General features: G+C 47.8%; 77 pseudogenes; all 77 read left to right on the plus strand.

Moving 5' to 3' along the window:
* Positions 1-79: 79 nt before the first annotated feature.
* On the plus strand, positions 80-198 carry LOC143798885 (5S ribosomal RNA; annotated as a pseudogene).
* A 252-nt stretch (positions 199-450) lies between these two features.
* On the plus strand, positions 451-569 carry LOC143798991 (5S ribosomal RNA; annotated as a pseudogene).
* Positions 570-646: 77 nt separating this feature from the next.
* LOC143798678 (5S ribosomal RNA) lies at positions 647-765 on the plus strand (annotated as a pseudogene).
* A 250-nt stretch (positions 766-1,015) lies between these two features.
* On the plus strand, positions 1,016-1,134 carry LOC143798992 (5S ribosomal RNA; annotated as a pseudogene).
* Positions 1,135-1,211: 77 nt separating this feature from the next.
* LOC143798116 (5S ribosomal RNA) lies at positions 1,212-1,330 on the plus strand (annotated as a pseudogene).
* Positions 1,331-1,773: 443 nt separating this feature from the next.
* Positions 1,774-1,892, plus strand: LOC143795227 (5S ribosomal RNA; annotated as a pseudogene).
* A 264-nt stretch (positions 1,893-2,156) lies between these two features.
* LOC143798933 (5S ribosomal RNA) lies at positions 2,157-2,275 on the plus strand (annotated as a pseudogene).
* A 77-nt stretch (positions 2,276-2,352) lies between these two features.
* On the plus strand, positions 2,353-2,471 carry LOC143795238 (5S ribosomal RNA; annotated as a pseudogene).
* Positions 2,472-2,721: 250 nt separating this feature from the next.
* LOC143798934 (5S ribosomal RNA) lies at positions 2,722-2,840 on the plus strand (annotated as a pseudogene).
* Positions 2,841-2,917: 77 nt separating this feature from the next.
* On the plus strand, positions 2,918-3,036 carry LOC143798117 (5S ribosomal RNA; annotated as a pseudogene).
* A 247-nt stretch (positions 3,037-3,283) lies between these two features.
* LOC143798993 (5S ribosomal RNA) lies at positions 3,284-3,402 on the plus strand (annotated as a pseudogene).
* Positions 3,403-3,479: 77 nt separating this feature from the next.
* Positions 3,480-3,598, plus strand: LOC143795250 (5S ribosomal RNA; annotated as a pseudogene).
* A 257-nt stretch (positions 3,599-3,855) lies between these two features.
* LOC143799513 (5S ribosomal RNA) lies at positions 3,856-3,974 on the plus strand (annotated as a pseudogene).
* A 77-nt stretch (positions 3,975-4,051) lies between these two features.
* On the plus strand, positions 4,052-4,170 carry LOC143795261 (5S ribosomal RNA; annotated as a pseudogene).
* A 249-nt stretch (positions 4,171-4,419) lies between these two features.
* LOC143798659 (5S ribosomal RNA) lies at positions 4,420-4,538 on the plus strand (annotated as a pseudogene).
* A 77-nt stretch (positions 4,539-4,615) lies between these two features.
* On the plus strand, positions 4,616-4,734 carry LOC143795272 (5S ribosomal RNA; annotated as a pseudogene).
* Positions 4,735-4,986: 252 nt separating this feature from the next.
* On the plus strand, positions 4,987-5,105 carry LOC143799514 (5S ribosomal RNA; annotated as a pseudogene).
* A 77-nt stretch (positions 5,106-5,182) lies between these two features.
* Positions 5,183-5,301, plus strand: LOC143798119 (5S ribosomal RNA; annotated as a pseudogene).
* Positions 5,302-5,549: 248 nt separating this feature from the next.
* LOC143800723 (5S ribosomal RNA) lies at positions 5,550-5,668 on the plus strand (annotated as a pseudogene).
* A 248-nt stretch (positions 5,669-5,916) lies between these two features.
* Positions 5,917-6,035, plus strand: LOC143798660 (5S ribosomal RNA; annotated as a pseudogene).
* Positions 6,036-6,112: 77 nt separating this feature from the next.
* LOC143795285 (5S ribosomal RNA) lies at positions 6,113-6,231 on the plus strand (annotated as a pseudogene).
* Positions 6,232-6,476: 245 nt separating this feature from the next.
* On the plus strand, positions 6,477-6,595 carry LOC143799515 (5S ribosomal RNA; annotated as a pseudogene).
* A 77-nt stretch (positions 6,596-6,672) lies between these two features.
* Positions 6,673-6,791, plus strand: LOC143795297 (5S ribosomal RNA; annotated as a pseudogene).
* A 258-nt stretch (positions 6,792-7,049) lies between these two features.
* On the plus strand, positions 7,050-7,168 carry LOC143799516 (5S ribosomal RNA; annotated as a pseudogene).
* A 77-nt stretch (positions 7,169-7,245) lies between these two features.
* On the plus strand, positions 7,246-7,364 carry LOC143795308 (5S ribosomal RNA; annotated as a pseudogene).
* A 248-nt stretch (positions 7,365-7,612) lies between these two features.
* LOC143798935 (5S ribosomal RNA) lies at positions 7,613-7,731 on the plus strand (annotated as a pseudogene).
* A 77-nt stretch (positions 7,732-7,808) lies between these two features.
* On the plus strand, positions 7,809-7,927 carry LOC143798120 (5S ribosomal RNA; annotated as a pseudogene).
* A 246-nt stretch (positions 7,928-8,173) lies between these two features.
* LOC143799517 (5S ribosomal RNA) lies at positions 8,174-8,292 on the plus strand (annotated as a pseudogene).
* Positions 8,293-8,369: 77 nt separating this feature from the next.
* LOC143800361 (5S ribosomal RNA) lies at positions 8,370-8,488 on the plus strand (annotated as a pseudogene).
* A 257-nt stretch (positions 8,489-8,745) lies between these two features.
* On the plus strand, positions 8,746-8,864 carry LOC143798994 (5S ribosomal RNA; annotated as a pseudogene).
* A 77-nt stretch (positions 8,865-8,941) lies between these two features.
* Positions 8,942-9,060, plus strand: LOC143798804 (5S ribosomal RNA; annotated as a pseudogene).
* Positions 9,061-9,308: 248 nt separating this feature from the next.
* Positions 9,309-9,427, plus strand: LOC143799518 (5S ribosomal RNA; annotated as a pseudogene).
* A 77-nt stretch (positions 9,428-9,504) lies between these two features.
* LOC143798805 (5S ribosomal RNA) lies at positions 9,505-9,623 on the plus strand (annotated as a pseudogene).
* Positions 9,624-9,870: 247 nt separating this feature from the next.
* Positions 9,871-9,989, plus strand: LOC143798661 (5S ribosomal RNA; annotated as a pseudogene).
* A 77-nt stretch (positions 9,990-10,066) lies between these two features.
* On the plus strand, positions 10,067-10,185 carry LOC143795320 (5S ribosomal RNA; annotated as a pseudogene).
* A 443-nt stretch (positions 10,186-10,628) lies between these two features.
* On the plus strand, positions 10,629-10,747 carry LOC143798886 (5S ribosomal RNA; annotated as a pseudogene).
* A 259-nt stretch (positions 10,748-11,006) lies between these two features.
* Positions 11,007-11,125, plus strand: LOC143799519 (5S ribosomal RNA; annotated as a pseudogene).
* A 77-nt stretch (positions 11,126-11,202) lies between these two features.
* Positions 11,203-11,321, plus strand: LOC143795332 (5S ribosomal RNA; annotated as a pseudogene).
* Positions 11,322-11,764: 443 nt separating this feature from the next.
* LOC143798887 (5S ribosomal RNA) lies at positions 11,765-11,883 on the plus strand (annotated as a pseudogene).
* Positions 11,884-12,142: 259 nt separating this feature from the next.
* LOC143799520 (5S ribosomal RNA) lies at positions 12,143-12,261 on the plus strand (annotated as a pseudogene).
* A 77-nt stretch (positions 12,262-12,338) lies between these two features.
* LOC143795343 (5S ribosomal RNA) lies at positions 12,339-12,457 on the plus strand (annotated as a pseudogene).
* A 250-nt stretch (positions 12,458-12,707) lies between these two features.
* On the plus strand, positions 12,708-12,826 carry LOC143799522 (5S ribosomal RNA; annotated as a pseudogene).
* Positions 12,827-12,903: 77 nt separating this feature from the next.
* LOC143798122 (5S ribosomal RNA) lies at positions 12,904-13,022 on the plus strand (annotated as a pseudogene).
* A 443-nt stretch (positions 13,023-13,465) lies between these two features.
* On the plus strand, positions 13,466-13,584 carry LOC143795355 (5S ribosomal RNA; annotated as a pseudogene).
* A 257-nt stretch (positions 13,585-13,841) lies between these two features.
* LOC143800499 (5S ribosomal RNA) lies at positions 13,842-13,960 on the plus strand (annotated as a pseudogene).
* A 77-nt stretch (positions 13,961-14,037) lies between these two features.
* On the plus strand, positions 14,038-14,156 carry LOC143795367 (5S ribosomal RNA; annotated as a pseudogene).
* Positions 14,157-14,402: 246 nt separating this feature from the next.
* Positions 14,403-14,521, plus strand: LOC143798662 (5S ribosomal RNA; annotated as a pseudogene).
* A 77-nt stretch (positions 14,522-14,598) lies between these two features.
* On the plus strand, positions 14,599-14,717 carry LOC143795379 (5S ribosomal RNA; annotated as a pseudogene).
* A 247-nt stretch (positions 14,718-14,964) lies between these two features.
* On the plus strand, positions 14,965-15,083 carry LOC143799523 (5S ribosomal RNA; annotated as a pseudogene).
* Positions 15,084-15,160: 77 nt separating this feature from the next.
* Positions 15,161-15,279, plus strand: LOC143795390 (5S ribosomal RNA; annotated as a pseudogene).
* Positions 15,280-15,732: 453 nt separating this feature from the next.
* On the plus strand, positions 15,733-15,851 carry LOC143795402 (5S ribosomal RNA; annotated as a pseudogene).
* Positions 15,852-16,099: 248 nt separating this feature from the next.
* On the plus strand, positions 16,100-16,218 carry LOC143799524 (5S ribosomal RNA; annotated as a pseudogene).
* Positions 16,219-16,295: 77 nt separating this feature from the next.
* LOC143798123 (5S ribosomal RNA) lies at positions 16,296-16,414 on the plus strand (annotated as a pseudogene).
* A 250-nt stretch (positions 16,415-16,664) lies between these two features.
* LOC143799526 (5S ribosomal RNA) lies at positions 16,665-16,783 on the plus strand (annotated as a pseudogene).
* A 77-nt stretch (positions 16,784-16,860) lies between these two features.
* On the plus strand, positions 16,861-16,979 carry LOC143795414 (5S ribosomal RNA; annotated as a pseudogene).
* A 259-nt stretch (positions 16,980-17,238) lies between these two features.
* Positions 17,239-17,357, plus strand: LOC143798995 (5S ribosomal RNA; annotated as a pseudogene).
* A 77-nt stretch (positions 17,358-17,434) lies between these two features.
* On the plus strand, positions 17,435-17,553 carry LOC143795426 (5S ribosomal RNA; annotated as a pseudogene).
* Positions 17,554-17,800: 247 nt separating this feature from the next.
* LOC143798663 (5S ribosomal RNA) lies at positions 17,801-17,919 on the plus strand (annotated as a pseudogene).
* A 77-nt stretch (positions 17,920-17,996) lies between these two features.
* LOC143795437 (5S ribosomal RNA) lies at positions 17,997-18,115 on the plus strand (annotated as a pseudogene).
* A 248-nt stretch (positions 18,116-18,363) lies between these two features.
* Positions 18,364-18,482, plus strand: LOC143799527 (5S ribosomal RNA; annotated as a pseudogene).
* A 77-nt stretch (positions 18,483-18,559) lies between these two features.
* Positions 18,560-18,678, plus strand: LOC143797942 (5S ribosomal RNA; annotated as a pseudogene).
* A 77-nt stretch (positions 18,679-18,755) lies between these two features.
* On the plus strand, positions 18,756-18,874 carry LOC143795449 (5S ribosomal RNA; annotated as a pseudogene).
* Positions 18,875-19,122: 248 nt separating this feature from the next.
* Positions 19,123-19,241, plus strand: LOC143798996 (5S ribosomal RNA; annotated as a pseudogene).
* Positions 19,242-19,318: 77 nt separating this feature from the next.
* On the plus strand, positions 19,319-19,437 carry LOC143795462 (5S ribosomal RNA; annotated as a pseudogene).
* Positions 19,438-19,692: 255 nt separating this feature from the next.
* On the plus strand, positions 19,693-19,811 carry LOC143800410 (5S ribosomal RNA; annotated as a pseudogene).
* A 77-nt stretch (positions 19,812-19,888) lies between these two features.
* Positions 19,889-20,007, plus strand: LOC143798486 (5S ribosomal RNA; annotated as a pseudogene).
* A 257-nt stretch (positions 20,008-20,264) lies between these two features.
* Positions 20,265-20,383, plus strand: LOC143799528 (5S ribosomal RNA; annotated as a pseudogene).
* A 274-nt stretch (positions 20,384-20,657) lies between these two features.
* On the plus strand, positions 20,658-20,776 carry LOC143798779 (5S ribosomal RNA; annotated as a pseudogene).
* Positions 20,777-21,033: 257 nt separating this feature from the next.
* On the plus strand, positions 21,034-21,152 carry LOC143799529 (5S ribosomal RNA; annotated as a pseudogene).
* A 77-nt stretch (positions 21,153-21,229) lies between these two features.
* Positions 21,230-21,348, plus strand: LOC143795474 (5S ribosomal RNA; annotated as a pseudogene).
* Positions 21,349-21,595: 247 nt separating this feature from the next.
* On the plus strand, positions 21,596-21,714 carry LOC143798998 (5S ribosomal RNA; annotated as a pseudogene).
* A 77-nt stretch (positions 21,715-21,791) lies between these two features.
* Positions 21,792-21,910, plus strand: LOC143795485 (5S ribosomal RNA; annotated as a pseudogene).
* Positions 21,911-22,164: 254 nt separating this feature from the next.
* On the plus strand, positions 22,165-22,283 carry LOC143800500 (5S ribosomal RNA; annotated as a pseudogene).
* A 77-nt stretch (positions 22,284-22,360) lies between these two features.
* LOC143795497 (5S ribosomal RNA) lies at positions 22,361-22,479 on the plus strand (annotated as a pseudogene).
* A 444-nt stretch (positions 22,480-22,923) lies between these two features.
* LOC143798124 (5S ribosomal RNA) lies at positions 22,924-23,042 on the plus strand (annotated as a pseudogene).
* A 244-nt stretch (positions 23,043-23,286) lies between these two features.
* LOC143798999 (5S ribosomal RNA) lies at positions 23,287-23,405 on the plus strand (annotated as a pseudogene).
* Positions 23,406-23,482: 77 nt separating this feature from the next.
* LOC143795508 (5S ribosomal RNA) lies at positions 23,483-23,601 on the plus strand (annotated as a pseudogene).
* Positions 23,602-23,829: the final 228 nt, after the last annotated feature.

Genomic DNA, 23,829 nt, shown 5'->3' on the forward strand with positions numbered 1-23,829 from the left:
CTTGCTATTTTTTTTTTCTCAAAGCTTTCCCTTACGATTGTTTTCATCTTGAAAAGACTAGCAGACGCGAAAGCAATCGGTCAATGGCCACACTAAGCTGAATGTGCCTGCCCTCGTCAGATTGCAAATGCTAAGCAGCTTGAGGCTAGGCAAGTACCAGCATGGGAGACTGGCTGGGAATCCCTGGTACCGTTGACTTGGTTTTTTCGTTTTGATCCAAGCTTTCCCTGACGATTGTATTCCTCTTGAAAAGAGCCGCACTGGTTTGAACAATCTGTCATTGGCCACTCTAAGCTGAATGTGCCAGCTCTGGTCAGATCGCAAATGCTAAGCAGCTTGAGGCTGGGCAAGTTTCTTTTTTTTTTTTTTTTTTTTGGGGGGGGGGTTTATCAAAGCTTTCCCTTACAATTTTATATCTCTTGAAAAGACCCGCTGTGGTGCTAGTTGTCCGTCAATGGCCACTCTAAGCTGAATGTGCCTGCCCTCGTCAGATCGCAAACGCTAAGCAGCTTGAGGCTGGGCAAGTACCGGCATGGGAGACTGGCTGGGAATCCCCGGTACCGTTGACTTGCTATTTTGTTTTTCTCAAAGCTTTCCCTTACGATTGTTTTCATCTTGAAAAGACTAGCAGACGCGAAAGCAATCGGTCAATGGCCACACTAAGCTGAATGTGCCTGCCCTCGTCAGATCGCAAATGCTAAGCAGCTTGAGGCTAGGCAGGTACCAGCATGGGAGACTGGCTGGGAATCCCTGGTACCGTTGACTTGGTTTTTTCGTTTTGATCCAAGCTTTCCCTGACGATTGTATTCCTCTTGAAAAGAGCCGCACTGGTGTGAACAATCTGTCATTGGCCACTCTAAGCTGAATGTGCCAGCTCTGGTTAGATCGCAAATGCTAAGCAGCTTGAGGCTGGGCAAGTTTCTTTTTTTTTTTTTTTTTTGGGGGGGGGGTTTATCAAAGCTTTCCCTTACAATTTTATATCTCTTGAAAAGACCCGCTGTGGTGCTAGTTGTCCGTCAATGGCCACTCTAAGCTGAATGTGCCTGCCCTCGTCAGATCGCAAACGCTAAGCAGCTTGAGGCTGGGCAAGTACCGGCATGGGAGACTGGCTGGGAATCCCCGGTACCGTTGACTTGCTATTTTGTTTTTCTCAAAGCTTTCCCTTACGATTGTTTTCATCTTGAAAAGACTAGCAGACGCGAAAGCAATCGGTCAATGGCCACACTAAGCTGAATGTGCCTGCCCTCGTCAGATCGCAAATGCTAAGCAGCTTGGGGCTAGGCAAGTACCAGCATGGGAGACTGGCTGGGAATCCCTGGTACCGTTGACTTGGTTTTTTCGTTTTGATCCAAGCTTTCCCTAACGATTGTATTCCTCTTGAAAAGAGCCGCACTGGTGTGAACAATTTGTCATTGGCCACTCTAAGCTGAATGTGCCAGCTCTGGTTAGATTGCAAATGCTAAGCAGCTTGAGGCTGGGCAAGTTTCTTTTTTTTTTTTTTGGGGGGGGGGGTTTATCAAAGCTTTCTCTTACAATTTTATATCTCTTGAAAAGACCCGCTGTGGTGCTAGTTGTCCGTCAATGGCCACTCTAAGCTGAATGTGCCTGCCCTTGTCAGATCGCAAACGCTAAGCAGCTTGAGGCTGGGCAAGTACCGGCATGGGAGACTGGCTGGGAATCCCCGGTACCGTTGACTTGCTATTTTTTTTTTCTCAAAGCTTTCCCTTACGATTGTTTTCATCTTGAAAAGACTAGCAGACGCGAAAGCAATCGGTCAATGGCCACACTAAGCTGAATGTGCCTGCCCTCGTCAGATCGCAAATGCTAAGCAGCTTGAGGCTAGGCAAGTACCAGCATGGGAGACTGGCTGGGAATCCCTGGTACCGTTGACTTGGTTTTTTCGTTTTGATCCAAGCTTTCCCTGACGATTGTATTCCTCTTGAAAAGAGCCGCACTGGTTTGAACAATCTGTCATTGGCCACTCTAAGCTGAATGTGCCAGCTCTGGTCAGATCGCAAATGCTAAGCAGCTTGAGGCTGGGCAAGTTTCTTTTTTTTTTTTTTTTTTTTTTTTTTTTTTTTGGGGGGGGGGTTTATCAAAGCTTTCCCTTACAATTTTATATCTCTTGAAAAGACCCGCTGTGGTGCTAGTTGTCCGTCAATGGCCACTCTAAGCTGAATGTGCCTGCCCTCGTCAGATCGCAAACGCTAAGCAGCTTGAGGCTGGGCAAGTACCGGCATGGGAGACTGGCTGGGAATCCCCGGTACCGTTGACTTGCTATTTTGTTTTTCTCAAAGCTTTCCCTTACGATTGTTTTCATCTTGAAAAGACTAGCAGACGCGAAAGCAATCGGTCAATGGCCACACTAAGCTGAATGTGCCTGCCCTCGTCAGATCGCAAATGCTAAGCAGCTTGAGGCTAGGCAAGTACCAGCATGGGAGACTGGCTGGGAATCCCTGGTACCGTTGACTTGGTTTTTTCGTTTTGATCCAAGCTTTCCCTGACGATTGTATTCCTCTTGAAAAGAGCCGCACTGGTGTGAACAATCTGTCATTGGCCACTCTAAGCTGAATGTGCCAGCTCTGGTTAGATCGCAAATGCTAAGCAGCTTGAGGCTGGGCAAGTTTCTTTTTTTTTTTTTTTTTTGGGGGGGGGGTTTATCAAAGCTTTCCCTTACAATTTTATATCTCTTGAAAAGACCCGCTGTGGTGCTAGTTGTCCGTCAATGGCCACTCTAAGCTGAATGTGCCTGCCCTCGTCAGATCGCAAACGCTAAGCAGCTTGAGGCTGGGCAAGTACCGGCATGGGAGACTGGCTGGGAATCCCCGGTACCGTTGACTTGCTATTTTGTTTTTCTCAAAGCTTTCCCTTACGATTGTTTTCATCTTGAAAAGACTAGCAGACGCGAAAGCAATCGGTCAATGGCCACACTAAGCTGAATGTGCCTGCCCTCGTCAGATCGCAAATGCTAAGCAGCTTGGGGCTAGGCAAGTACCAGCATGGGAGACTGGCTGGGAATCCCTGGTACCGTTGACTTGGTTTTTTCGTTTTGATCCAAGCTTTCCCTAACGATTGTATTCCTCTTGAAAAGAGCCGCACTGGTGTGAACAATTTGTCATTGGCCACTCTAAGCTGAATGTGCCAGCTCTGGTTAGATTGCAAATGCTAAGCAGCTTGAGGCTGGGCAAGTTTCTTTTTTTTTTTTTTGGGGGGGGGGGTTTATCAAAGCTTTCCCTTACAATTTTATATCTCTTGAAAAGACCCGCTGTGGTGCTAGTTGTCCGTCAATGGCCACTCTAAGCTGAATGTGCCTGCCCTCGTCAGATCGCAAACGCTAAGCAGCTTGAGGCTGGGCAAGTACCGGCATGGGAGACTGGCTGGGAATCCCCGGTACCGTTGACTTGCTATTTTTTTTTTCTCAAAGCTTTCCCTTACGATTGTTTTCATCTTGAAAAGACTAGCAGACGCGAAAGCAATCGGTCAATGGCCACACTAAGCTGAATGTGCCTGCCCTCGTCAGATCGCAAATGCTAAGCAGCTTGAGGCTAGGCAAGTACCAGCATGGGAGACTGGCTGGGAATCCCTGGTACCGTTGACTTGGTTTTTTCGTTTTGATCCAAGCTTTCCCTGACGATTGTATTCCTCTTGAAAAGAGCCGCACTGGTTTGAACAATCTGTCATTGGCCACTCTAAGCTGAATGTGCCAGCTCTGGTCAGATCGCAAATGCTAAGCAGCTTGAGGCTGGGCAAGTTTCTTTTTTCTTTTTTTTTTTTTTTTTTGGGGGGGGGGTTTATCAAAGCTTTCCCTTACAATTTTATATCTCTTGAAAAGACCCGCTGTGGTGCTAGTTGTCCGTCAATGGCCACTCTAAGCTGAATGTGCCTGCCCTCGTCAGATCGCAAACGCTAAGCAGCTTGAGGCTGGGCAAGTACCGGCATGGGAGACTGGCTGGGAATCCCCGGTACCGTTGACTTGCTATTTTGTTTTTCTCAAAGCTTTCCCTTACGATTGTTTTCATCTTGAAAAGACTAGCAGACGCGAAAGCAATCGGTCAATGGCCACACTAAGCTGAATGTGCCTGCCCTCGTCAGATCGCAAATGCTAAGCAGCTTGAGGCTAGGCAAGTACCAGCATGGGAGACTGGCTGGGAATCCCTGGTACCGTTGACTTGGTTTTTTCGTTTTGATCCAAGCTTTCCCTGACGATTGTATTCCTCTTGAAAAGAGCCGCACTGGTGTGAACAATCTGTCATTGGCCACTCTAAGCTGAATGTGCCAGCTCTGGTTAGATCGCAAATGCTAAGCAGCTTGAGGCTGGGCAAGTTTCTTTTTTTTTTTTTTTGGGGGGGGGGGGTTTATCAAAGCTTTCCCTTACAATTTTATATCTCTTGAAAAGACCCGCTGTGGTGCTAGTTGTCCGTCAATGGCCACTCTAAGCTGAATGTGCCTGCCCTCGTCAGATCGCAAACGCTAAGCAGCTTGAGGCTGGGCAAGTACCGGCATGGGAGACTGGCTGGGAATCCCTGGTACCGTTGACTTGCTATTTTGTTTTTCTCAAAGCTTTCCCTTACGATTGTTTTCATCTTGAAAAGACTAGCAGACGCGAAAGCAATCGGTCAATGGCCACACTAAGCTGAATGTGCCTGCCCTCGTCAGATCGCAAATGCTAAGCAGCTTGAGGCTAGGCAAGTACCAGCATGGGAGACTGGCTGGGAATCCCTGGTACCGTTGACTTGGTTTTTTCGTTTTGATCCAAGCTTTCCCTGACGATTGTATTCCTCTTGAAAAGAGCCGCACTGGTGTGAACAATCTGTCATTGGCCACTCTAAGCTGAATGTGCCAGCTCTGGTCAGATCGCAAATGCTAAGCAGCTTGAAGCTGGGCAAGTTTCTTTTTTTTTTTTTTTTTTTTTGGGGGGGGGTTTATCAAAGCTTTCCCTTACAATTTTATATCTCTTGAAAAGACCCGCTGTGGTGCTAGTTGTCCGTCAATGGCCACTCTAAGCTGAATGTGCCTGCCCTCGTCAGATCGCAAACGCTAAGCAGCTTGAGGCTGGGCAAGTACCGGCATGGGAGACTGGCTGGGAATCCCCGGTACCGTTGACTTGCTATTTTGTTTTTCTCAAAGCTTTCCCTTACGATTGTTTTCATCTTGAAAAGACTAGCAGACGCGAAAGCAATCGGTCAATGGCCACACTAAGCTGAATGTGCCTGCCCTCGTCAGATCGCAAATGCTAAGCAGCTTGGGGCTAGGCAAGTACCAGCATGGGAGACTGGCTGGGAATCCCTGGTACCGTTGACTTGGTTTTTTCGTTTTGATCCAAGCTTTCCCTGACGATTGTATTCCTCTTGAAAAGAGCCGCACTGGTGTGAACAATCTGTCATTGGCCACTCTAAGCTGAATGTGCCAGCTCTGGTTAGATCGCAAATGCTAAGCAGCTTGAGGCTGGGCAAGTTTCTTTTTTTTTTTTTTGGGGGGGGGGGGGTTATCAAAGCTTTCCCTTACAATTTTATATCTCTTGAAAAGACCCGCTGTGGTGCTAGTTGTCCATCAATGGCCACTCTAAGCTGAATGTGCCTGCCCTCGTCAGATCGCAAATGCTAAGCAGCTTGAGGCTAGGCAAGTACCAGCATGGGAGACTGGCTGGGAATCCCTGGTACCGTTGACTTGGTTTTTTCGTTTTGATCCAAGCTTTCCCTGACGATTGTATTCCTCTTGAAAAGAGCCGCACTGGTGTGAACAATCTGTCATTGGCCACTCTAAGCTGAATGTGCCAGCTCTGGTTAGATCGCAAATGCTAAGCAGCTTGAGGCTGGGCAAGTTTCTTTTTTTTCTTTTTGGGGGGGGGGGGGTTATCAAAGCTTTCCCTTACAATTTTATATCTCTTGAAAAGACCCGCTGTGGTGCTAGTTGTCCGTCAATGGCCACTCTAAGCTGAATGTGCCTGCCCTCGTCAGATCGCAAACGCTAAGCAGCTTGAGGCTGGGCAAGTACCGGCATGGGAGACTGGCTGGGAATCCCTGGTACCGTTGACTTGCTATTTTGTTTTTCTCAAAGCTTTCCCTTACGATTGTTTTCATCTTGAAAAGACTAGCAGACGCGAAAGCAATCGGTCAATGGCCACACTAAGCTGAATGTGCCTGCCCTCGTCAGATCGCAAATGCTAAGCAGCTTGAGGCTAGGCAAGTACCAGCATGGGAGACTGGCTGGGAATCCCTGGTACCGTTGACTTGGTTTTTTCGTTTTGATCCAAGCTTTCCCTGACGATTGTATTCCTCTTGAAAAGAGCCGCACTGGTGTGAACAATCTGTCATTGGCCACTCTAAGCTGAATGTGCCAGCTCTGGTTAGATCGCAAATGCTAAGCAGCTTGAGGCTGGGCAAGTTTCTTTTTTTTTTTTTGGGGGGGGGGTTTATCAAAGCTTTCCCTTACAATTTTATATCTCTTGAAAAGACCCGCTGTGGTGCTAGTTGTCCGTCAATGGCCACTCTAAGCTGAATGTGCCTGCCCTCGTCAGATCGCAAACGCTAAGCAGCTTGAGGCTGGGCAAGTACCGGCATGGGAGACTGGCTGGGAATCCCCGGTACCGTTGACTTGCTATTTTTTTTTTCTCAAAGCTTTCCCTTACGATTGTTTTCATCTTGAAAAGACTAGCAGACGCGAAAGCAATCGGTCAATGGCCACACTAAGCTGAATGTGCCTGCCCTCGTCAGATCGCAAATGCTAAGCAGCTTGAGGCTAGGCAAGTACCAGCATGGGAGACTGGCTGGGAATCCCTGGTACCGTTGACTTGGTTTTTTCGTTTTGATCCAAGCTTTCCCTGACGATTGTATTCCTCTTGAAAAGAGCCGCACTGGTTTGAACAATCTGTCATTGGCCACTCTAAGCTGAATGTGCCAGCTCTGGTCAGATCGCAAATGCTAAGCAGCTTGAGGCTGGGCAAGTTTCTTTTTTTCTTTTTTTTTTTTTTTTTTGGGGGGGGGGTTTATCAAAGCTTTCCCTTACAATTTTATATCTCTTGAAAAGACCCGCTGTGGTGCTAGTTGTCCGTCAATGGCCACTCTAAGCTGAATGTGCCTGCCCTCGTCAGATCGCAAACGCTAAGCAGCTTGAGGCTGGGCAAGTACCGGCATGGGAGACTGGCTGGGAATCCCCGGTACCGTTGACTTGCTATTTTGTTTTTCTCAAAGCTTTCCCTTACGATTGTTTTCATCTTGAAAAGACTAGCAGACGCGAAAGCAATCGGTCAATGGCCACACTAAGCTGAATGTGCCTGCCCTCGTCAGATCGCAAATGCTAAGCAGCTTGAGGCTAGGCAAGTACCAGCATGGGAGACTGGCTGGGAATCCCTGGTACCGTTGACTTGGTTTTTTCGTTTTGATCCAAGCTTTCCCTGACGATTGTATTCCTCTTGAAAAGAGCCGCACTGGTGTGAACAATCTGTCATTGGCCACTCTAAGCTGAATGTGCCAGCTCTGGTTAGATCGCAAATGCTAAGCAGCTTGAGGCTGGGCAAGTTTCTTTTTTTTTTTTTTTGGGGGGGGGGGTTTATCAAAGCTTTCCCTTACAATTTTATATCTCTTGAAAAGACCCGCTGTGGTGCTAGTTGTCCGTCAATGGCCACTCTAAGCTGAATGTGCCTGCCCTCGTCAGATCGCAAACGCTAAGCAGCTTGAGGCTGGGCAAGTACCGGCATGGGAGACTGGCTGGGAATCCCCGGTACCGTTGACTTGCTATTTTGTTTTTCTCAAAGCTTTCCCTTACGATTGTTTTCATCTTGAAAAGACTAGCAGACGCGAAAGCAATCGGTCAATGGCCACACTAAGCTGAATGTGCCTGCCCTCGTCAGATCGCAAATGCTAAGCAGCTTGGGGCTAGGCAAGTACCAGCATGGGAGACTGGCTGGGAATCCCTGGTACCGTTGACTTGGTTTTTTCGTTTTGATCCAAGCTTTCCCTAACGATTGTATTCCTCTTGAAAAGAGCCGCACTGGTGTGAACAATTTGTCATTGGCCACTCTAAGCTGAATGTGCCAGCTCTGGTCAGATCGCAAATGCTAAGCAGCTTGAGGCTGGGCAAGTTTCTTTTTTTTTTTTTGGGGGGGGGGGTTTATCAAAGCTTTCCCTTACAATTTTATATCTCTTGAAAAGACCCGCTGTGGTGCTAGTTGTCCGTCAATGGCCACTCTAAGCTGAATGTGCCTGCCCTCGTCAGATCGCAAACGCTAAGCAGCTTGAGGCTGGGCAAGTACCGGCATGGGAGACTGGCTGGGAATCCCCGGTACCGTTGACTTGCTATTTTTTTTTTCTCAAAGCTTTCCCTTACGATTGTTTTCATCTTGAAAAGACTAGCAGACGCGAAAGCAATCGGTCAATGGCCACACTAAGCTGAATGTGCCTGCCCTCGTCAGATCGCAAATGCTAAGCAGCTTGAGGCTAGGCAAGTACCAGCATGGGAGACTGGCTGGAAATCCCTGGTACCGTTGACTTGGTTTTTTCGTTTTGATCCAAGCTTTCCCTGACGATTGTATTCCTCTTGAAAAGAGCCGCACTGGTTTGAACAATCTGTCATTGGCCACTCTAAGCTGAATGTGCCAGCTCTGGTCAGATCGCAAATGCTAAGCAGCTTGAGGCTGGGCAAGTTTCTTTTTTCTTTTTTTTTTTTTTTTTTGGGGGGGGGGTTTATCAAAGCTTTCCCTTACAATTTTATATCTCTTGAAAAGACCCGCTGTGGTGCTAGTTGTCCGTCAATGGCCACTCTAAGCTGAATGTGCCTGCCCTCGTCAGATCGCAAACGCTAAGCAGCTTGAGGCTGGGCAAGTACCGGCATGGGAGACTGGCTGGGAATCCCCGGTACCGTTGACTTGCTAATTTGTTTTTCTCAAAGCTTTCCCTTACGATTGTTTTCATCTTGAAAAGACTAGCAGACGCGAAAGCAATCGGTCAATGGCCACACTAAGCTGAATGTGCCTGCCCTCGTCAGATCGCAAATGCTAAGCAGCTTGAGGTTAGGCAAGTACCAGCATGGGAGACTGGCTGGGAATCCCTGGTACCGTTGACTTGGTTTTTTCGTTTTGATCCAAGCTTTCCCTGACGATTGTATTCCTCTTGAAAAGAGCCGCACTGGTGTGAACAATCTGTCATTGGCCACTCTAAGCTGAATGTGCCAGCTCTGGTTAGATCGCAAATGCTAAGCAGCTTGAGGCTGGGCAAGTTTCTTTTTTTTTTTTTTGGGGGGGGGGGGTTTATCAAAGCTTTCCCTTACAATTTTATATCTCTTGAAAAGACCCGCTGTGGTGCTAGTTGTCCGTCAATGGCCACTCTAAGCTGAATGTGCCTGCCCTCGTCAGATCGCAAACGCTAAGCAGCTTGAGGCTGGGCAAGTACCGGCATGGGAGACTGGCTGGGAATCCCCGGTACCGTTGACTTGCTAATTTGTTTTTCTCAAAGCTTTCCCTTACGATTGTTTTCATCTTGAAAAGACTAGCAGACGCGAAAGCAATCGGTCAATGGCCACACTAAGCTGAATGTGCCTGCCCTCGTCAGATCGCAAATGCTAAGCAGCTTGAGGTTAGGCAAGTACCAGCATGGGAGACTGGCTGGGAATCCCTGGTACCGTTGACTTGGTTTTTTCGTTTTGATCCAAGCTTTCCCTGACGATTGTATTCCTCTTGAAAAGAGCCGCACTGGTGTGAACAATCTGTCATTGGCCACTCTAAGCTGAATGTGCCAGCTCTGGTTAGATCGCAAATGCTAAGCAGCTTGAGGCTGGGCAAGTTTCTTTTTTTTTTTTTGGGGGGGGGGGGTTTATCAAAGCTTTCCCTTACAATTTTATATCTCTTGAAAAGACCCGCTGTGGTGCTAGTTGTCCGTCAATGGCCACTCTAAGCTGAATGTGCCTGCCCTCGTCAGATCGCAAACGCTAAGCAGCTTGAGGCTGGGCAAGTACCGGCATGGGAGACTGGCTGGGAATCCCTGGTACCGTTGACTTGCTATTTTGTTTTTCTCAAAGCTTTCCCTTACGATTGTTTTCATCTTGAAAAGACTAGCAGACGCGAAAGCAATCGGTCAATGGCCACACTAAGCTGAATGTGCCTGCCCTCGTCAGATCGCAAATGCTAAGCAGCTTGAGGCTAGGCAAGTACCAGCATGGGAGACTGGCTGGGAATCCCTGGTACCGTTGACTTGGTTTTTTCGTTTTGATCCAAGCTTTCCCTGACGATTGTATTCCTCTTGAAAAGAGCCGCACTGGTGTGAACAATCTGTCATTGGCCACTCTAAGCTGAATGTGCCAGCTCTGGTTAGATCGCAAATGCTAAGCAGCTTGAGGCTGGGCAAGTTTCTTTTTTTTTTTTTTGGGGGGGGGGGTTTATCAAAGCTTTCCCTTACAATTTTATATCTCTTGAAAAGACCCGCTGTGGTGCTAGTTGTCCGTCAATGGCCACTCTAAGCTGAATGTGCCTGCCCTCGTCAGATCGCAAACGCTAAGCAGCTTGAGGCTGGGCAAGTACCGGCATGGGAGACTGGCTGGGAATCCCCGTTACCGTTGACTTGCTATTTTTTTTTTCTCAAAGCTTTCCCTTACGATTGTTTTCATCTTGAAAAGACTAGCAGACGCGAAAGCAATCGGTCAATGGCCACACTAAGCTGAATGTGCCTGCCCTCGTCAGATTGCAAATGCTAAGCAGCTTGAGGCTAGGCAAGTACCAGCATGGGAGACTGGCTGGGAATCCCTGGTACCGTTGACTTGGTTTTTTCGTTTTGATCCAAGCTTTCCCTGACGATTGTATTCCTCTTGAAAAGAGCCGCACTGGTTTGAACAATCTGTCATTGGCCACTCTAAGCTGAATGTGCCAGCTCTGGTCAGATCGCAAATGCTAAGCAGCTTGAGGCTGGGCAAGTTTCTTTTTTTTTTTTTTTTTTTTTTTTTTTGGGGGGGGGGTTTATCAAAGCTTTCCCTTACAATTTTATATCTCTTGAAAAGACCCGCTGTGGTGCTAGTTGTCCGTCAATGGCCACTCTAAGCTGAATGTGCCTGCCCTCGTCAGATCGCAAACGCTAAGCAGCTTGAGGCTGGGCAAGTACCGGCATGGGAGACTGGCTGGGAATCCCCGGTACCGTTGACTTGCTATTTTGTTTTTCTCAAAGCTTTCCCTTACGATTGTTTTCATCTTGAAAAGACTAGCAGACGCGAAAGCAATCGGTCAATGGCCACACTAAGCTGAATGTGCCTGCCCTCGTCAGATCGCAAATGCTAAGCAGCTTGAGGCTAGGCAAGTACCAGCATGGGAGACTGGCTGGGAATCCCTGGTACCGTTGACTTGGTTTTTTCGTTTTGATCCAAGCTTTCCCTGACGATTGTATTCCTCTTGAAAAGAGCCGCACTGGTGTGAACAATCTGTCATTGGCCACTCTAAGCTGAATGTGCCAGCTCTGGTTAGATCGCAAATGCTAAGCAGCTTGAGGCTGGGCAAGTTTCTTTTTTTTTTTTTTGGGGGGTGGGGTTTATCAAAGCTTTCCCTTACAATTTTATATCTCTTGAAAAGACCCGCTGTGGTGCTAGTTGTCCGTCAATGGCCACTCTAAGCTGAATGTGCCTGCCCTCGTCAGATCGCAAACGCTAAGCAGCTTGAGGCTGGGCAAGTACCGGCATGGGAGACTGGCTGGGAATCCCCGTTACCGTTGACTTGCTATTTTTTTTTTCTCAAAGCTTTCCCTTACGATTGTTTTCATCTTGAAAAGACTAGCAGACGCGAAAGCAATCGGTCAATGGCCACACTAAGCTGAATGTGCCTGCCCTCGTCAGATTGCAAATGCTAAGCAGCTTGAGGCTAGGCAAGTACCAGCATGGGAGACTGGCTGGGAATCCCTGGTACCGTTGACTTGGTTTTTTCGTTTTGATCCAAGCTTTCCCTGACGATTGTATTCCTCTTGAAAAGAGCCGCACTGGTTTGAACAATCTGTCATTGGCCACTCTAAGCTGAATGTGCCAGCTCTGGTCAGATCGCAAATGCTAAGCAGCTTGAGGCTGGGCAAGTTTCTTTTTTTTTTTTTTTTTTTTTTTTTTTGGGGGGGGGGTTTATCAAAGCTTTCCCTTACAATTTTATATCTCTTGAAAAGACCCGCTGTGGTGCTAGTTGTCCGTCAATGGCCACTCTAAGCTGAATGTGCCTGCCCTCGTCAGATCGCAAACGCTAAGCAGCTTGAGGCTGGGCAAGTACCGGCATGGGAGACTGGCTGGGAATCCCCGGTACCGTTGACTTGCTATTTTGTTTTTCTCAAAGCTTTCCCTTACGATTGTTTTCATCTTGAAAAGACTAGCAGACGCGAAAGCAATCGGTCAATGGCCACACTAAGCTGAATGTGCCTGCCCTCGTCAGATCGCAAATGCTAAGCAGCTTGAGGCTAGGCAAGTACCAGCATGGGAGACTGGCTGGGAATCCCTGGTACCGTTGACTTGGTTTTTTCGTTTTGATCCAAGCTTTCCCTGACGATTGTATTCCTCTTGAAAAGAGCCGCACTGGTGTGAACAATCTGTCATTGGCCACTCTAAGCTGAATGTGCCAGCTCTGGTTAGATCGCAAATGCTAAGCAGCTTGAGGCTGGGCAAGTTTCTTTTTTTTTTTTTTTGGGGGGGGGGGGGTTTATCAAAGCTTTCCCTTACAATTTTATATCTCTTGAAAAGACCCGCTGTGGTGCTAGTTGTCCGTCAATGGCCACTCTAAGCTGAATGTGCCTGCCCTCGTCAGATCGCAAACGCTAAGCAGCTTGAGGCTGGGCAAGTACCGGCATGGGAGACTGGCTGGGAATCCCCGGTACCGTTGACTTGCTATTTTGTTTTTCTCAAAGCTTTCCCTTACGATTGTTTTCATCTTGAAAAGACTAGCAGACGCGAAAGCAATCGGTCAATGGCCACACTAAGCTGAATGTGCCTGCCCTCGTCAGATCGCAAATGCTAAGCAGCTTGGGGCTAGGCAAGTACCAGCATGGGAGACTGGCTGGGAATCCCTGGTACCGTTGACTTGGTTTTTTCGTTTTGATCCAAGCTTTCCCTAACGATTGTATTCCTCTTGAAAAGAGCCGCACTGGTGTGAACAATTTGTCATTGGCCACTCTAAGCTGAATGTGCCAGCTCTGGTTAGATTGCAAATGCTAAGCAGCTTGAGGCTGGGCAAGTTTCTTTTTTTTTTTTTTGGGGGGGGGGGTTTATCAAAGCTTTCCCTTACAATTTTATATCTCTTGAAAAGACCCGCTGTGGTGCTAGTTGTCCGTCAATGGCCACTCTAAGCTGAATGTGCCTGCCCTTGTCAGATCGCAAACGCTAAGCAGCTTGAGGCTGGGCAAGTACCGGCATGGGAGACTGGCTGGGAATCCCCGGTACCGTTGACTTGCTATTTTTTTTTTCTCAAAGCTTTCCCTTACGATTGTTTTCATCTTGAAAAGACTAGCAGACGCGAAAGCAATCGGTCAATGGCCACACTAAGCTGAATGTGCCTGCCCTCGTCAGATCGCAAATGCTAAGCAGCTTGAGGCTAGGCAAGTACCAGCATGGGAGACTGGCTGGGAATCCCTGGTACCGTTGACTTGGTTTTTTCGTTTTGATCCAAGCTTTCCCTGACGATTGTATTCCTCTTGAAAAGAGCCGCACTGGTTTGAACAATCTGTCATTGGCCACTCTAAGCTGAATGTGCCAGCTCTGGTCAGATCGCAAATGCTAAGCAGCTTGAGGCTGGGCAAGTTTCTTTTTTCTTTTTTTTTTTTTTTTTTGGGGGGGGGGTTTATCAAAGCTTTCCCTTACAATTTTATATCTCTTGAAAAGACCCGCTGTGGTGCTAGTTGTCCGTCAATGGCCACTCTAAGCTGAATGTGCCTGCCCTCGTCAGATCGCAAACGCTAAGCAGCTTGAGGCTGGGCAAGTACCGGCATGGGAGACTGGCTGGGAATCCCCGGTACTGTTGACTTGCTATTTTGTTTTTCTCAAAGCTTTCCCTTACGATTGTTTTCATCTTGAAAAGACTAGCAGACGCGAAAGCAATCGGTCAATGGCCACACTAAGCTGAATGTGCCTGCCCTCGTCAGATCGCAAATGCTAAGCAGCTTGAGGCTAGGCAAGTACCAGCATGGGAGACTGGCTGGGAATCCCTGGTACCGTTGACTTGGTTTTTTCGTTTTGATCCAAGCTTTCCCTGACGATTGTATTCCTCTTGAAAAGAGCCGCACTGGTGTGAACAATCTGTCATTGGCCACTCTAAGCTGAATGTGCCAGCTCTGGTTAGATCGCAAATGCTAAGCAGCTTGAGGCTGGGCAAGTTTTTTTTTTTTTTTTGGGGGGGGGGGGTTTATCAAAGCTTTCCCTTACAATTTTATATCTCTTGAAAAGACCCGCTGTGGTGCTAGTTGTCCGTCAATGGCCACTCTAAGCTGAATGTGCCTGCCCTCGTCAGATCGCAAACGCTAAGCAGCTTGAGGCTGGGCAAGTACCGGCATGGGAGACTGGCTGGGAATCCCTGGTACCGTTGACTTGCTATTTTGTTTTTCTCAAAGCTTTCCCTTACGATTGTTTTCATCTTGAAAAGACTAGCAGACGCGAAAGCAATCGGTCAATGGCCACACTAAGCTGAATGTGCCTGCCCTCGTCAGATCGCAAATGCTAAGCAGCTTGAGGCTAGGCAAGTACCAGCATGGGAGACTGGCTGGGAATCCCTGGTACCGTTGACTTGGTTTTTTCGTTTTGATCCAAGCTTTCCCTGACGATTGTATTCCTCTTGAAAAGAGCCGCACTGGTGTGAACAATCTGTCATTGGCCACTCTAAGCTGAATGTGCCAGCTCTGGTTAGATCGCAAATGCTAAGCAGCTTGAGGCTGGGCAAGTTTCTTTTTTTTTTTTTTGGGGGGGGGGGTTTATCAAAGCTTTCCCTTACAATTTTATATCTCTTGAAAAGACCCGCTGTGGTGCTAGTTGTCCGTCAATGGCCACTCTAAGCTGAATGTGCCTGCCCTCGTCAGATCGCAAACGCTAAGCAGCTTGAGGCTGGGCAAGTACCGGCATGGGAGACTGGCTGGGAATCCCCGGTACCGTTGACTTGCTATTTTTTTTTTCTCAAAGCTTTCCCTTACGATTGTTTTCATCTTGAAAAGACTAGCAGACGCGAAAGCAATCGGTCAATGGCCACACTAAGCTGAATGTGCCTGCCCTCGTCAGATCGCAAATGCTAAGCAGCTTGAGGCTAGGCAAGTACCAGCATGGGAGACTGGCTGGGAATCCCTGGTACCGTTGACTTGGTTTTTTCGTTTTGATCCAAGCTTTCCCTGACGATTGTATTCCTCTTGAAAAGAGCCGCACTGGTTTGAACAATCTGTCATTGGCCACTCTAAGCTGAATGTGCCAGCTCTGGTCAGATCGCAAATGCTAAGCAGCTTGAGGCTGGGCAAGTTTCTTTTTTCTTTTTTTTTTTTTTATTGGGGGGGGGGGTTTATCAAAGCTTTCCCTTACAATTTTATATCTCTTGAAAAGACCCGCTGTGGTGCTAGTTGTCCGTCAATGGCCACTCTAAGCTTAATGTGCCTGCCCTCGTCAGATCGCAAACGCTAAGCAGCTTGAGGCTGGGCAAGTACCGGCATGGGAGACTGGCTGGGAATCCCCGGTACCGTTGACTTGCTATTTTGTTTTTCTCAAAGCTTTCCCTTACGATTGTTTTCATCTTGAAAAGACTAGCAGACGCGAAAGCAATCGGTCAATGGCCACACTAAGCTGAATGTGCCTGCCCTCGTCAGATCGCAAATGCTAAGCAGCTTGAGGCTAGGCAAGTACCAGCATGGGAGACTGGCTGGGAATCCCTGGTACCGTTGACTTGGTTTTTTCGTTTTGATCCAAGCTTTCCCTGACGATTGTATTCCTCTTGAAAAGAGCCGCACTGGTGTGAACAATCTGTCATTGGCCACTCTAAGCTGAATGTGCCAGCTCTGGTTAGATCGCAAATGCTAAGCAGCTTGAGGCTGGGCAAGTTTCTTTTTTTTTTTTTTGGGGGGGGGGGGTTTATCAAAGCTTTCCCTTACAATTTTATATCTCTTGAAAAGACCCGCTGTGGTGCTAGTTGTCCGTCAATGGCCACTCTAAGCTGAATGTGCCTGCCCTCGTCAGATCGCAAACGCTAAGCAGCTTGAGGCTGGGCAAGTACCGGCATGGGAGACTGGCTGGGAATCCCCGGTACCGTTGACTTGCTATTTTGTTTTTCTCAAAGCTTTCCCTTACGATTGTTTTCATCTTGAAAAGACTAGCAGACGCGAAAGCAATCGGTCAATGGCCACACTAAGCTGAATGTGCCTGCCCTCGTCAGATCGCAAATGCTAAGCAGCTTGGGGCTAGGCAAGTACCAGCATGGGAGACTGGCTGGGAATCCCTGGTACCGTTGACTTGGTTTTTTCGTTTTGATCCAAGCTTTCCCTAACGATTGTATTCCTCTTGAAAAGAGCCGCACTGGTGTGAACAATTTGTCATTGGCCACTCTAAGCTGAATGTGCCAGCTCTGGTCAGATCGCAAATGCTAAGCAGCTTGAGGCTGGGCAAGTTTCTTTTTTTTTTTTTTTTGGGGGGGGGGGGTTTATCAAAGCTTTCCCTTACAATTTTATATCTCTTGAAAAGACCCGCTGTGGTGCTAGTTGTCCGTCAATGGCCACTCTAAGCTGAATGTGCCTGCCCTCGTCAGATCGCAAACGCTAAGCAGCTTGAGGCTGGGCAAGTACCGGCATGGGAGACTGGCTGGGAATCCCCGGTACCGTTGACTTGCTATTTTTTTTTTCTCAAAGCTTTCCCTTACGATTGTTTTCATCTTGAAAAGACTAGCAGACGCGAAAGCAACCGGTCAATGGCCACACTAAGCTGAATGTGCCTGCCCTCGTCAGATCGCAAATGCTAAGCAGCTTGAGGCTAGGCAAGTACCAGCATGGGAGACTGGCTGGGAATCCCTGGTACCGTTGACTTGGTTTTTTCGTTTTGATCCAAGCTTTCCCTGACGATTGGATTCCTCTTGAAAAGAGCCGCACTGGTTTGAACAATCTGTCATTGGCCACTCTAAGCTGAATGTGCCAGCTCTGGTCAGATCGCAAATGCTAAGCAGCTTGAGGCTGGGCAAGTTTCTTTTTTCTTTTTTTTTTTTTTTTTTTGGGGGGGGGGGTTTATCAAAGCTTTCCCTTACAATTTTATATCTCTTGAAAAGACCCGCTGTGGTGCTAGTTGTCCGTCAATGGCCACTCTAAGCTGAATGTGCCTGCCCTCGTCAGATCGCAAACGCTAAGCAGCTTGAGGCTGGGCAAGTACCGGCATGGGAGACTGGCTGGGAATCCCCGGTACCGTTGACTTGCTATTTTGTTTTTCTCAAAGCTTTCCCTTACGATTGTTTTCATCTTGAAAAGACTAGCAGACGCGAAAGCAATCGGTCAATGGCCACACTAAGCTGAATGTGCCTGCCCTCGTCAGATCGCAAATGCTAAGCAGCTTGAGGCTAGGCAAGTACCAGCATGGGAGACTGGCTGGGAATCCCTGGTACCGTTGACTTGGTTTTTTCGTTTTGATCCAAGCTTTCCCTGACGATTGTATTCCTCTTGAAAAGAGCCGCACTGGTGTGAACAATCTGTCATTGGCCACTCTAAGCTGAATGTGCCAGCTCTGGTTAGATCGCAAATGCTAAGCAGCTTGAGGCTGGGCAAGTTTCTTTTTTTTTTTTTTTGGGGGGGGGGTTTATCAAAGCTTTCCCTTACAATTTTATATCTCTTGAAAAGACCCGCTGTGGTGCTAGTTGTCCGTCAATGGCCACTCTAAGCTGAATGTGCCTGCCCTCGTCAGATCGCAAACGCTAAGCAGCTTGAGGCTGGGCAAGTACCGGCATGGGAGACTGGCTGGGAATCCCTGGTACCGTTGACTTGCTATTTTGTTTTTCTCAAAGCTTTCCCTTACGATTGTTTTCATCTTGAAAAGACTAGCAGACGCGAAAGCAATCGGTCAATGGCCACACTAAGCTGAATGTGCCTGCCCTCGTCAGATCGCAAATGCTAAGCAGCTTGAGGCTAGGCAAGTACCAGCATGGGAGACTGGCTGGGAATCCCTGGTACCGTTGACTTGGTTTTTTCGTTTTGATCCAAGCTTTCCCTGACGATTGTATTCCTCTTGAAAAGAGCCGCACTGGTGTGAACAATCTGTCATTGGCCACTCTAAGCTGAATGTGCCAGCTCTGGTTAGATCGCAAATGCTAAGCAGCTTGAGGCTGGGCAAGTTTCTTTTTTTTTTTTTTGGGGGGGGGGGGTTTATCAAAGCTTTCCCTTACAATTTTATATCTCTTGAAAAGACCCGCTGTGGTGCTAGTTGTCCGTCAATGGCCACTCTAAGCTGAATGTGCCTGCCCTCGTCAGATCGCAAACGCTAAGCAGCTTGAGGCTGGGCAAGTACCGGCATGGGAGACTGGCTGGGAATCCCCGGTACCGTTGACTTGCTATTTTTTTTTTCTCAAAGCTTTCCCTTACGATTGTTTTCATCTTGAAAAGACTAGCAGACGCGAAAGCAATCGGTCAATGGCCACACTAAGCTGAATGTGCCTGCCCTCGTCAGATCGCAAACGCTAAGCAGCTTGAGGCTGGGCAAGTACCGGCATGGGAGACTGGCTGGGAATCCCTGGTACCGTTGACTTGCTATTTTGTTTTTCTCAAAGCTTTCCCTTACGATTGTTTTCATCTTGAAAAGACTAGCAGACGCGAAAGCAATCGGTCAATGGCCACACTAAGCTGAATGTGCCTGCCCTCGTCAGATCGCAAATGCTAAGCAGCTTGAGGCTAGGCAAGTACCAGCATGGGAGACTGGCTGGGAATCCCTGGTACCGTTGACTTGGTTTTTTCGTTTTGATCCAAGCTTTCCCTGACGATTGTATTCCTCTTGAAAAGAGCCGCACTGGTGTGAACAATCTGTCATTGGCCACTCTAAGCTGAATGTGCCAGCTCTGGTTAGATCGCAAATGCTAAGCAGCTTGAGGCTGGGCAAGTTTCTTTTTTTTTTTTTGGGGGGGGGGGGGTTTATCAAAGCTTTCCCTTACAATTTTATATCTCTTGAAAAGACCCGCTGTGGTGCTAGTTGTCCGTCAATGGCCACTCTAAGCTGAATGTGCCTGCCCTCGTCAGATCGCAAACGCTAAGCAGCTTGAGGCTGGGCAAGTACCGGCATGGGAGACTGGCTGGGAATCCCCGGTACCGTTGACTTGCTATTTTTTTTTTCTCAAAGCTTTCCCTTACGATTGTTTTCATCTTGAAAAGACTAGCAGACGCGAAAGCAATCGGTCAATGGCCACACTAAGCTGAATGTGCCTGCCCTCGTCAGATCGCAAATGCTAAGCAGCTTGAGGCTAGGCAAGTACCAGCATGGGAGACTGGCTGGGAATCCCTGGTACCGTTGACTTGGTTTTTTCGTTTTGATCCAAGCTTTCCCTGACGATTGTATTCCTCTTGAAAAGAGCCGCACTGGTTTGAACAATCTGTCATTGGCCACTCTAAGCTGAATGTGCCAGCTCTGGTCAGATCGCAAATGCTAAGCAGCTTGAGGCTGGGCAAGTTTCTTTTTTTTTTTTTTTTTTTTTTGGGGGGGGGGGTTTATCAAAGCTTTCCCTTACAATTTTATATCTCTTGAAAAGACCCGCTGTGGTGCTAGTTGTCCGTCAATGGCCACTCTAAGCTGAATGTGCCTGCCCTCGTCAGATCGCAAATGCTAAGCAGCTTGAGGCTGGGCAAGTACCGGCATGGGAGACTGGCTGGGAATCCCCGGTACCGTTGACTTGCTATTTTGTTTTTCTCAAAGCTTTCCCTTACGATTGTTTTCATCTTGAAAAGACTAGCAGACGCGAAAGCAATCGGTCAATGGCCACACTAAGCTGAATGTGCCTGCCCTCGTCAGATCGCAAATGCTAAGCAGCTTGGGGCTAGGCAAGTACCAGCATGGGAGACTGGCTGGGAATCCCTGGTACTGTTGACTTGGTTTTTTCGTTTTGATCCAAGCTTTCCCTAACGATTGTATTCCTCTTGAAAAGAGCCGCACTGGTGTGAACAATTTGTCATTGGCCACTCTAAGCTGAATGTGCCAGCTCTGGTCAGATAGCAAATGCTAAGCAGCTTGAGGCTGGGCAAGTTTCTTTTTTCTTTTTTTTTTTTTTTTTTGGGGGGGGGGTTTATCAAAGCTTTCCCTTACAATTTTATATCTCTTGAAAAGACCCGCTGTGGTGCTAGTTGTCCGTCAATGGCCACTCTAAGCTGAATGTGCCTGCCCTCGTCAGATCGCAAACGCTAAGCAGCTTGAGGCTGGGCAAGTACCGGCATGGGAGACTGGCTGGGAATCCCCGGTACCGTTGACTTGGTTTTTTCGTTTTGATCCAAGCTTTCCCTTACAATTTTATATCTCTTGAAAAGACCCGCTGTGGTGCTAGTTGTCCGTCAATGGCCACTCTAAGCTGAATGTGCCTGCCCTCGTCAGATTGCAAACGCTAAGCAGCTTGAGGCTGGGCAAGTACCGGCATGGGAGACTGGCTGGGAATCCCCGGTACCGTTGACTTGCTATTTTTTTTTTCTCAAAGCTTTCCCTTACGATTGTTTTCATCTTGAAAAGACTAGCAGACGCGAAAGTAATCGGTCAATGGCCACACTAAGCTGAATGTGCCTGCCCTCGTCAGATCGCAAATGCTAAGCAGCTTGAGGCTAGGCAAGTACCAGCATGGGAGACTGGCTGAGAATCCCTGGTACCGTTGACTTGGTTTTTTCGTTTTGATCCAAGCTTTCCCTGACGATTGTATTCCTCTTGAAAAGAGCCGCACTGGTTTGAACAATCTGTCATTGGCCACTCTAAGCTGAATGTGCCAGCTCTGGTCAGATAGCAAATGCTAAGCAGCTTGAGGCTGGGCAAGTTTCTTTTTTCTTTTTTTTTTTTTTTTTTGGGGGGGGGGTTTATCAAAGCTTTCCCTTACAATTTTATATCTCTTGAAAAGACCCGCTGTGGTGCTAGTTGTCCGTCAATGGCCACTCTAAGCTGAATGTGCCTGCCCTCGTCAGATCGCAAACGCTAAGCAGCTTGAGGCTGGGCAAGTACCGGCATGGGAGACTGGCTGGGAATCCCCGGTACCGTTGACTTGCTATTTTGTTTTTCTCAAAGCTTTCCCTTACGATTGTTTTCATCTTGAAAAGACTAGCAGACGCGAAAGCAATCGGTCAATGGCCACACTAAGCTGAATGTGCCTGCCCTCGTCAGATCGCAAATGCTAAGCAGCTTGAGGCTAGGCAAGTACCAGCATGGGAGACTGGCTGGGAATCCCTGGTACCGTTGACTTGGTTTTTTCGTTTTGATCCAAGCTTTCCCTGACGATTGTATTCCTCTTGAAAAGAGCCGCACTGGTGTGAACAATCTGTCATTGGCCACTCTAAGCTGAATGTGCCAGCTCTGGTTAGATCGCAAATGCTAAGCAGCTTGACGCTGGGCAAGTTTCTTTTTTTTTTTTTTGGGGGGGGGGGTTTATCAAAGCTTTCCCTTACAATTTTATATCTCTTGAAAAGACCCGCTGTGGTGCTAGTTGTCCGTCAATGGCCACTCTAAGCTGAATGTGCCTGCCCTCGTCAGATCGCAAACGCTAAGCAGCTTGAGGCTGGGCAAGTACCGGCATGGGAGACTGGCTGGGAATCCCCGGTACCGTTGACTTGCTATTTTTTTTTTCTCAAAGCTTTCCCTTACGATTGTTTTCATCTTGAAAAGACTAGCAGACGCGAAAGCAATGGGTCAATGGCCACACTAAGCTGAATGTGCCTGCCCTCGTCAGATCGCAAATGCTAAGCAGCTTGAGGCTAGGCAAGTACCAGCATGGGAGACTGGCTGGGAATCCCTGGTACCGTTGACTTGGTTTTTTCGTTTTGATCCAAGCTTTCCCTGACGATTGTATTCCTCTTGAAAAGAGCCGCAATGGTTTGAACAATCTGTCATTGGCCACTCTAAGCTGAATGTGCCAGCTCTGGTCAGATCGCAAATGCTAAGCAGCTTGAGGCTGGGCAAGTTTTTTTTTTTTTTTTTTTTTTTTTGGGGGGGGGGGTTTATCAAAGCTTTCCCTTACAATTTTATATCTCTTGAAAAGACCCGCTGTGGTGCTAGTTGTCCGTCAATGGCCACTCTAAGCTGAATGTGCCTGCCCTCGTCAGATCGCAAACGCTAAGCAGCTTGAGGCTGGGCAAGTACCGGCATGGGAGACTGGCTGGGAATCCCCGGTACTGTTGACTTGCTATTTTGTTTTTCTCAAAGCTTTCCCTTACGATTGTTTTCATCTTGAAAAGACTAGCAGACGCGAAAGCAATCGGTCAATGGCCACACTAAGCTGAATGTGCCTGCCCTCGTCAGATCGCAAATGCTAAGCAGCTTGAGGCTAGGCAAGTACCAGCATGGGAGACTGGCTGGGAATCCCTGGTACCGTTGACTTGGTTTTTTCGTTTTGATCCAAGCTTTCCCTGACGATTGTATTCCTCTTGAAAAGAGCCGCACTGGTGTGAACAATCTGTCATTGGCCACTCTAAGCTGAATGTGCCAGCTCTGGTTAGATCGCAAATGCTAAGCAGCTTGAGGCTGGGCAAGTTTCTTTTTTTTTTTTTTTGGGGGGGGGGGTTTATCAAAGCTTTCCCTTACAATTTTATATGTCTTGAAAAGACCCGCTGTGGTGCTAGTTGTCCGTCAATGGCCACTCTAAGCTGAATGTGCCTGCCCTCGTCAGATTGCAAACGCTAAGCAGCTTGAGGCTGGGCAAGTACCGGCATGGGAGACTGGCTGGGAATCCCCGGTACCGTTGACTTGCTATTTTGTTTTTCTCAAAGCTTTCCCTTACGATTGTTTTCATCTTGAAAAGACTAGCAGACGCGAAAGCAATCGGTCAATGGCCACACTAAGCTGAATGTGCCTGCCCTCGTCAGATCGCAAATGCTAAGCAGCTTGGGGCTAGGCAAGTACCAGCATGGGAGACTGGCTGGGAATCCCTGGTACCGTTGACTTGGTTTTTTCGTTTTGATCCAAGCTTTCCCTAACGATTGTATTCCTCTTGAAAAGAGCCGCACTGGTGTGAACAATTTGTCATTGGCCACTCTAAGCTGAATGTGCCAGCTCTGGTCAGATCGCAAATGCTAAGCAGCTTGAGGCTGGGCAAGTTTCTTTTTTTTTTGGGGGGGGGGGGTTTATCAAAGCTTTCCCTTACAATTTTATATCTCTTGAAAAGACCCGCTGTGGTGCTAGTTGTCCGTCAATGGCCACTCTAAGCTGAATGTGCCTGCCCTCGTCAGATCGCAAACGCTAAGCAGCTTGAGGCTGGGCAAGTACCGGCATGGGAGACTGGCTGGGAATCCCCGGTACCGTTGACTTGCTATTTTTTTTTTCTCAAAGCTTTCCCTTACGATTGTTTTCATCTTGAAAAGACTAGCAGACGCAAAAGCAATCGGTCAATGGCCACACTAAGCTGAATGTGCCTGCCCTCGTCAGATCGCAAATGCTAAGCAGCTTGAGGCTAGGCAAGTACCAGCATGGGAGACTGGCTGGGAATCCCTGGTACCGTTGACTTGGTTTTTTCGTTTTGATCCAAGCTTTCCCTGACGATTGTATTCCTCTTGAAAAGAGCCGCACTGGTTTGAACAATCTGTCATTGGCCACTCTAAGCTGAATGTGCCAGCTCTGGTCAGATCGCAAATGCTAAGCAGCTTGAGGCTGGGCAAGTTTCTTTTTTCTTTTTTTTTTTTTTTTTGGGGGGGGGGTTTATCAAAGCTTTCCCTTACAGTTTGATATCTCTTG

The sequence above is a fragment of the Ranitomeya variabilis genome, chromosome 1 (genome assembly GCF_051348905.1).
Source record: "Ranitomeya variabilis isolate aRanVar5 chromosome 1, aRanVar5.hap1, whole genome shotgun sequence".
Classification (NCBI taxonomy): domain Eukaryota; kingdom Metazoa; phylum Chordata; class Amphibia; order Anura; family Dendrobatidae; genus Ranitomeya; species Ranitomeya variabilis.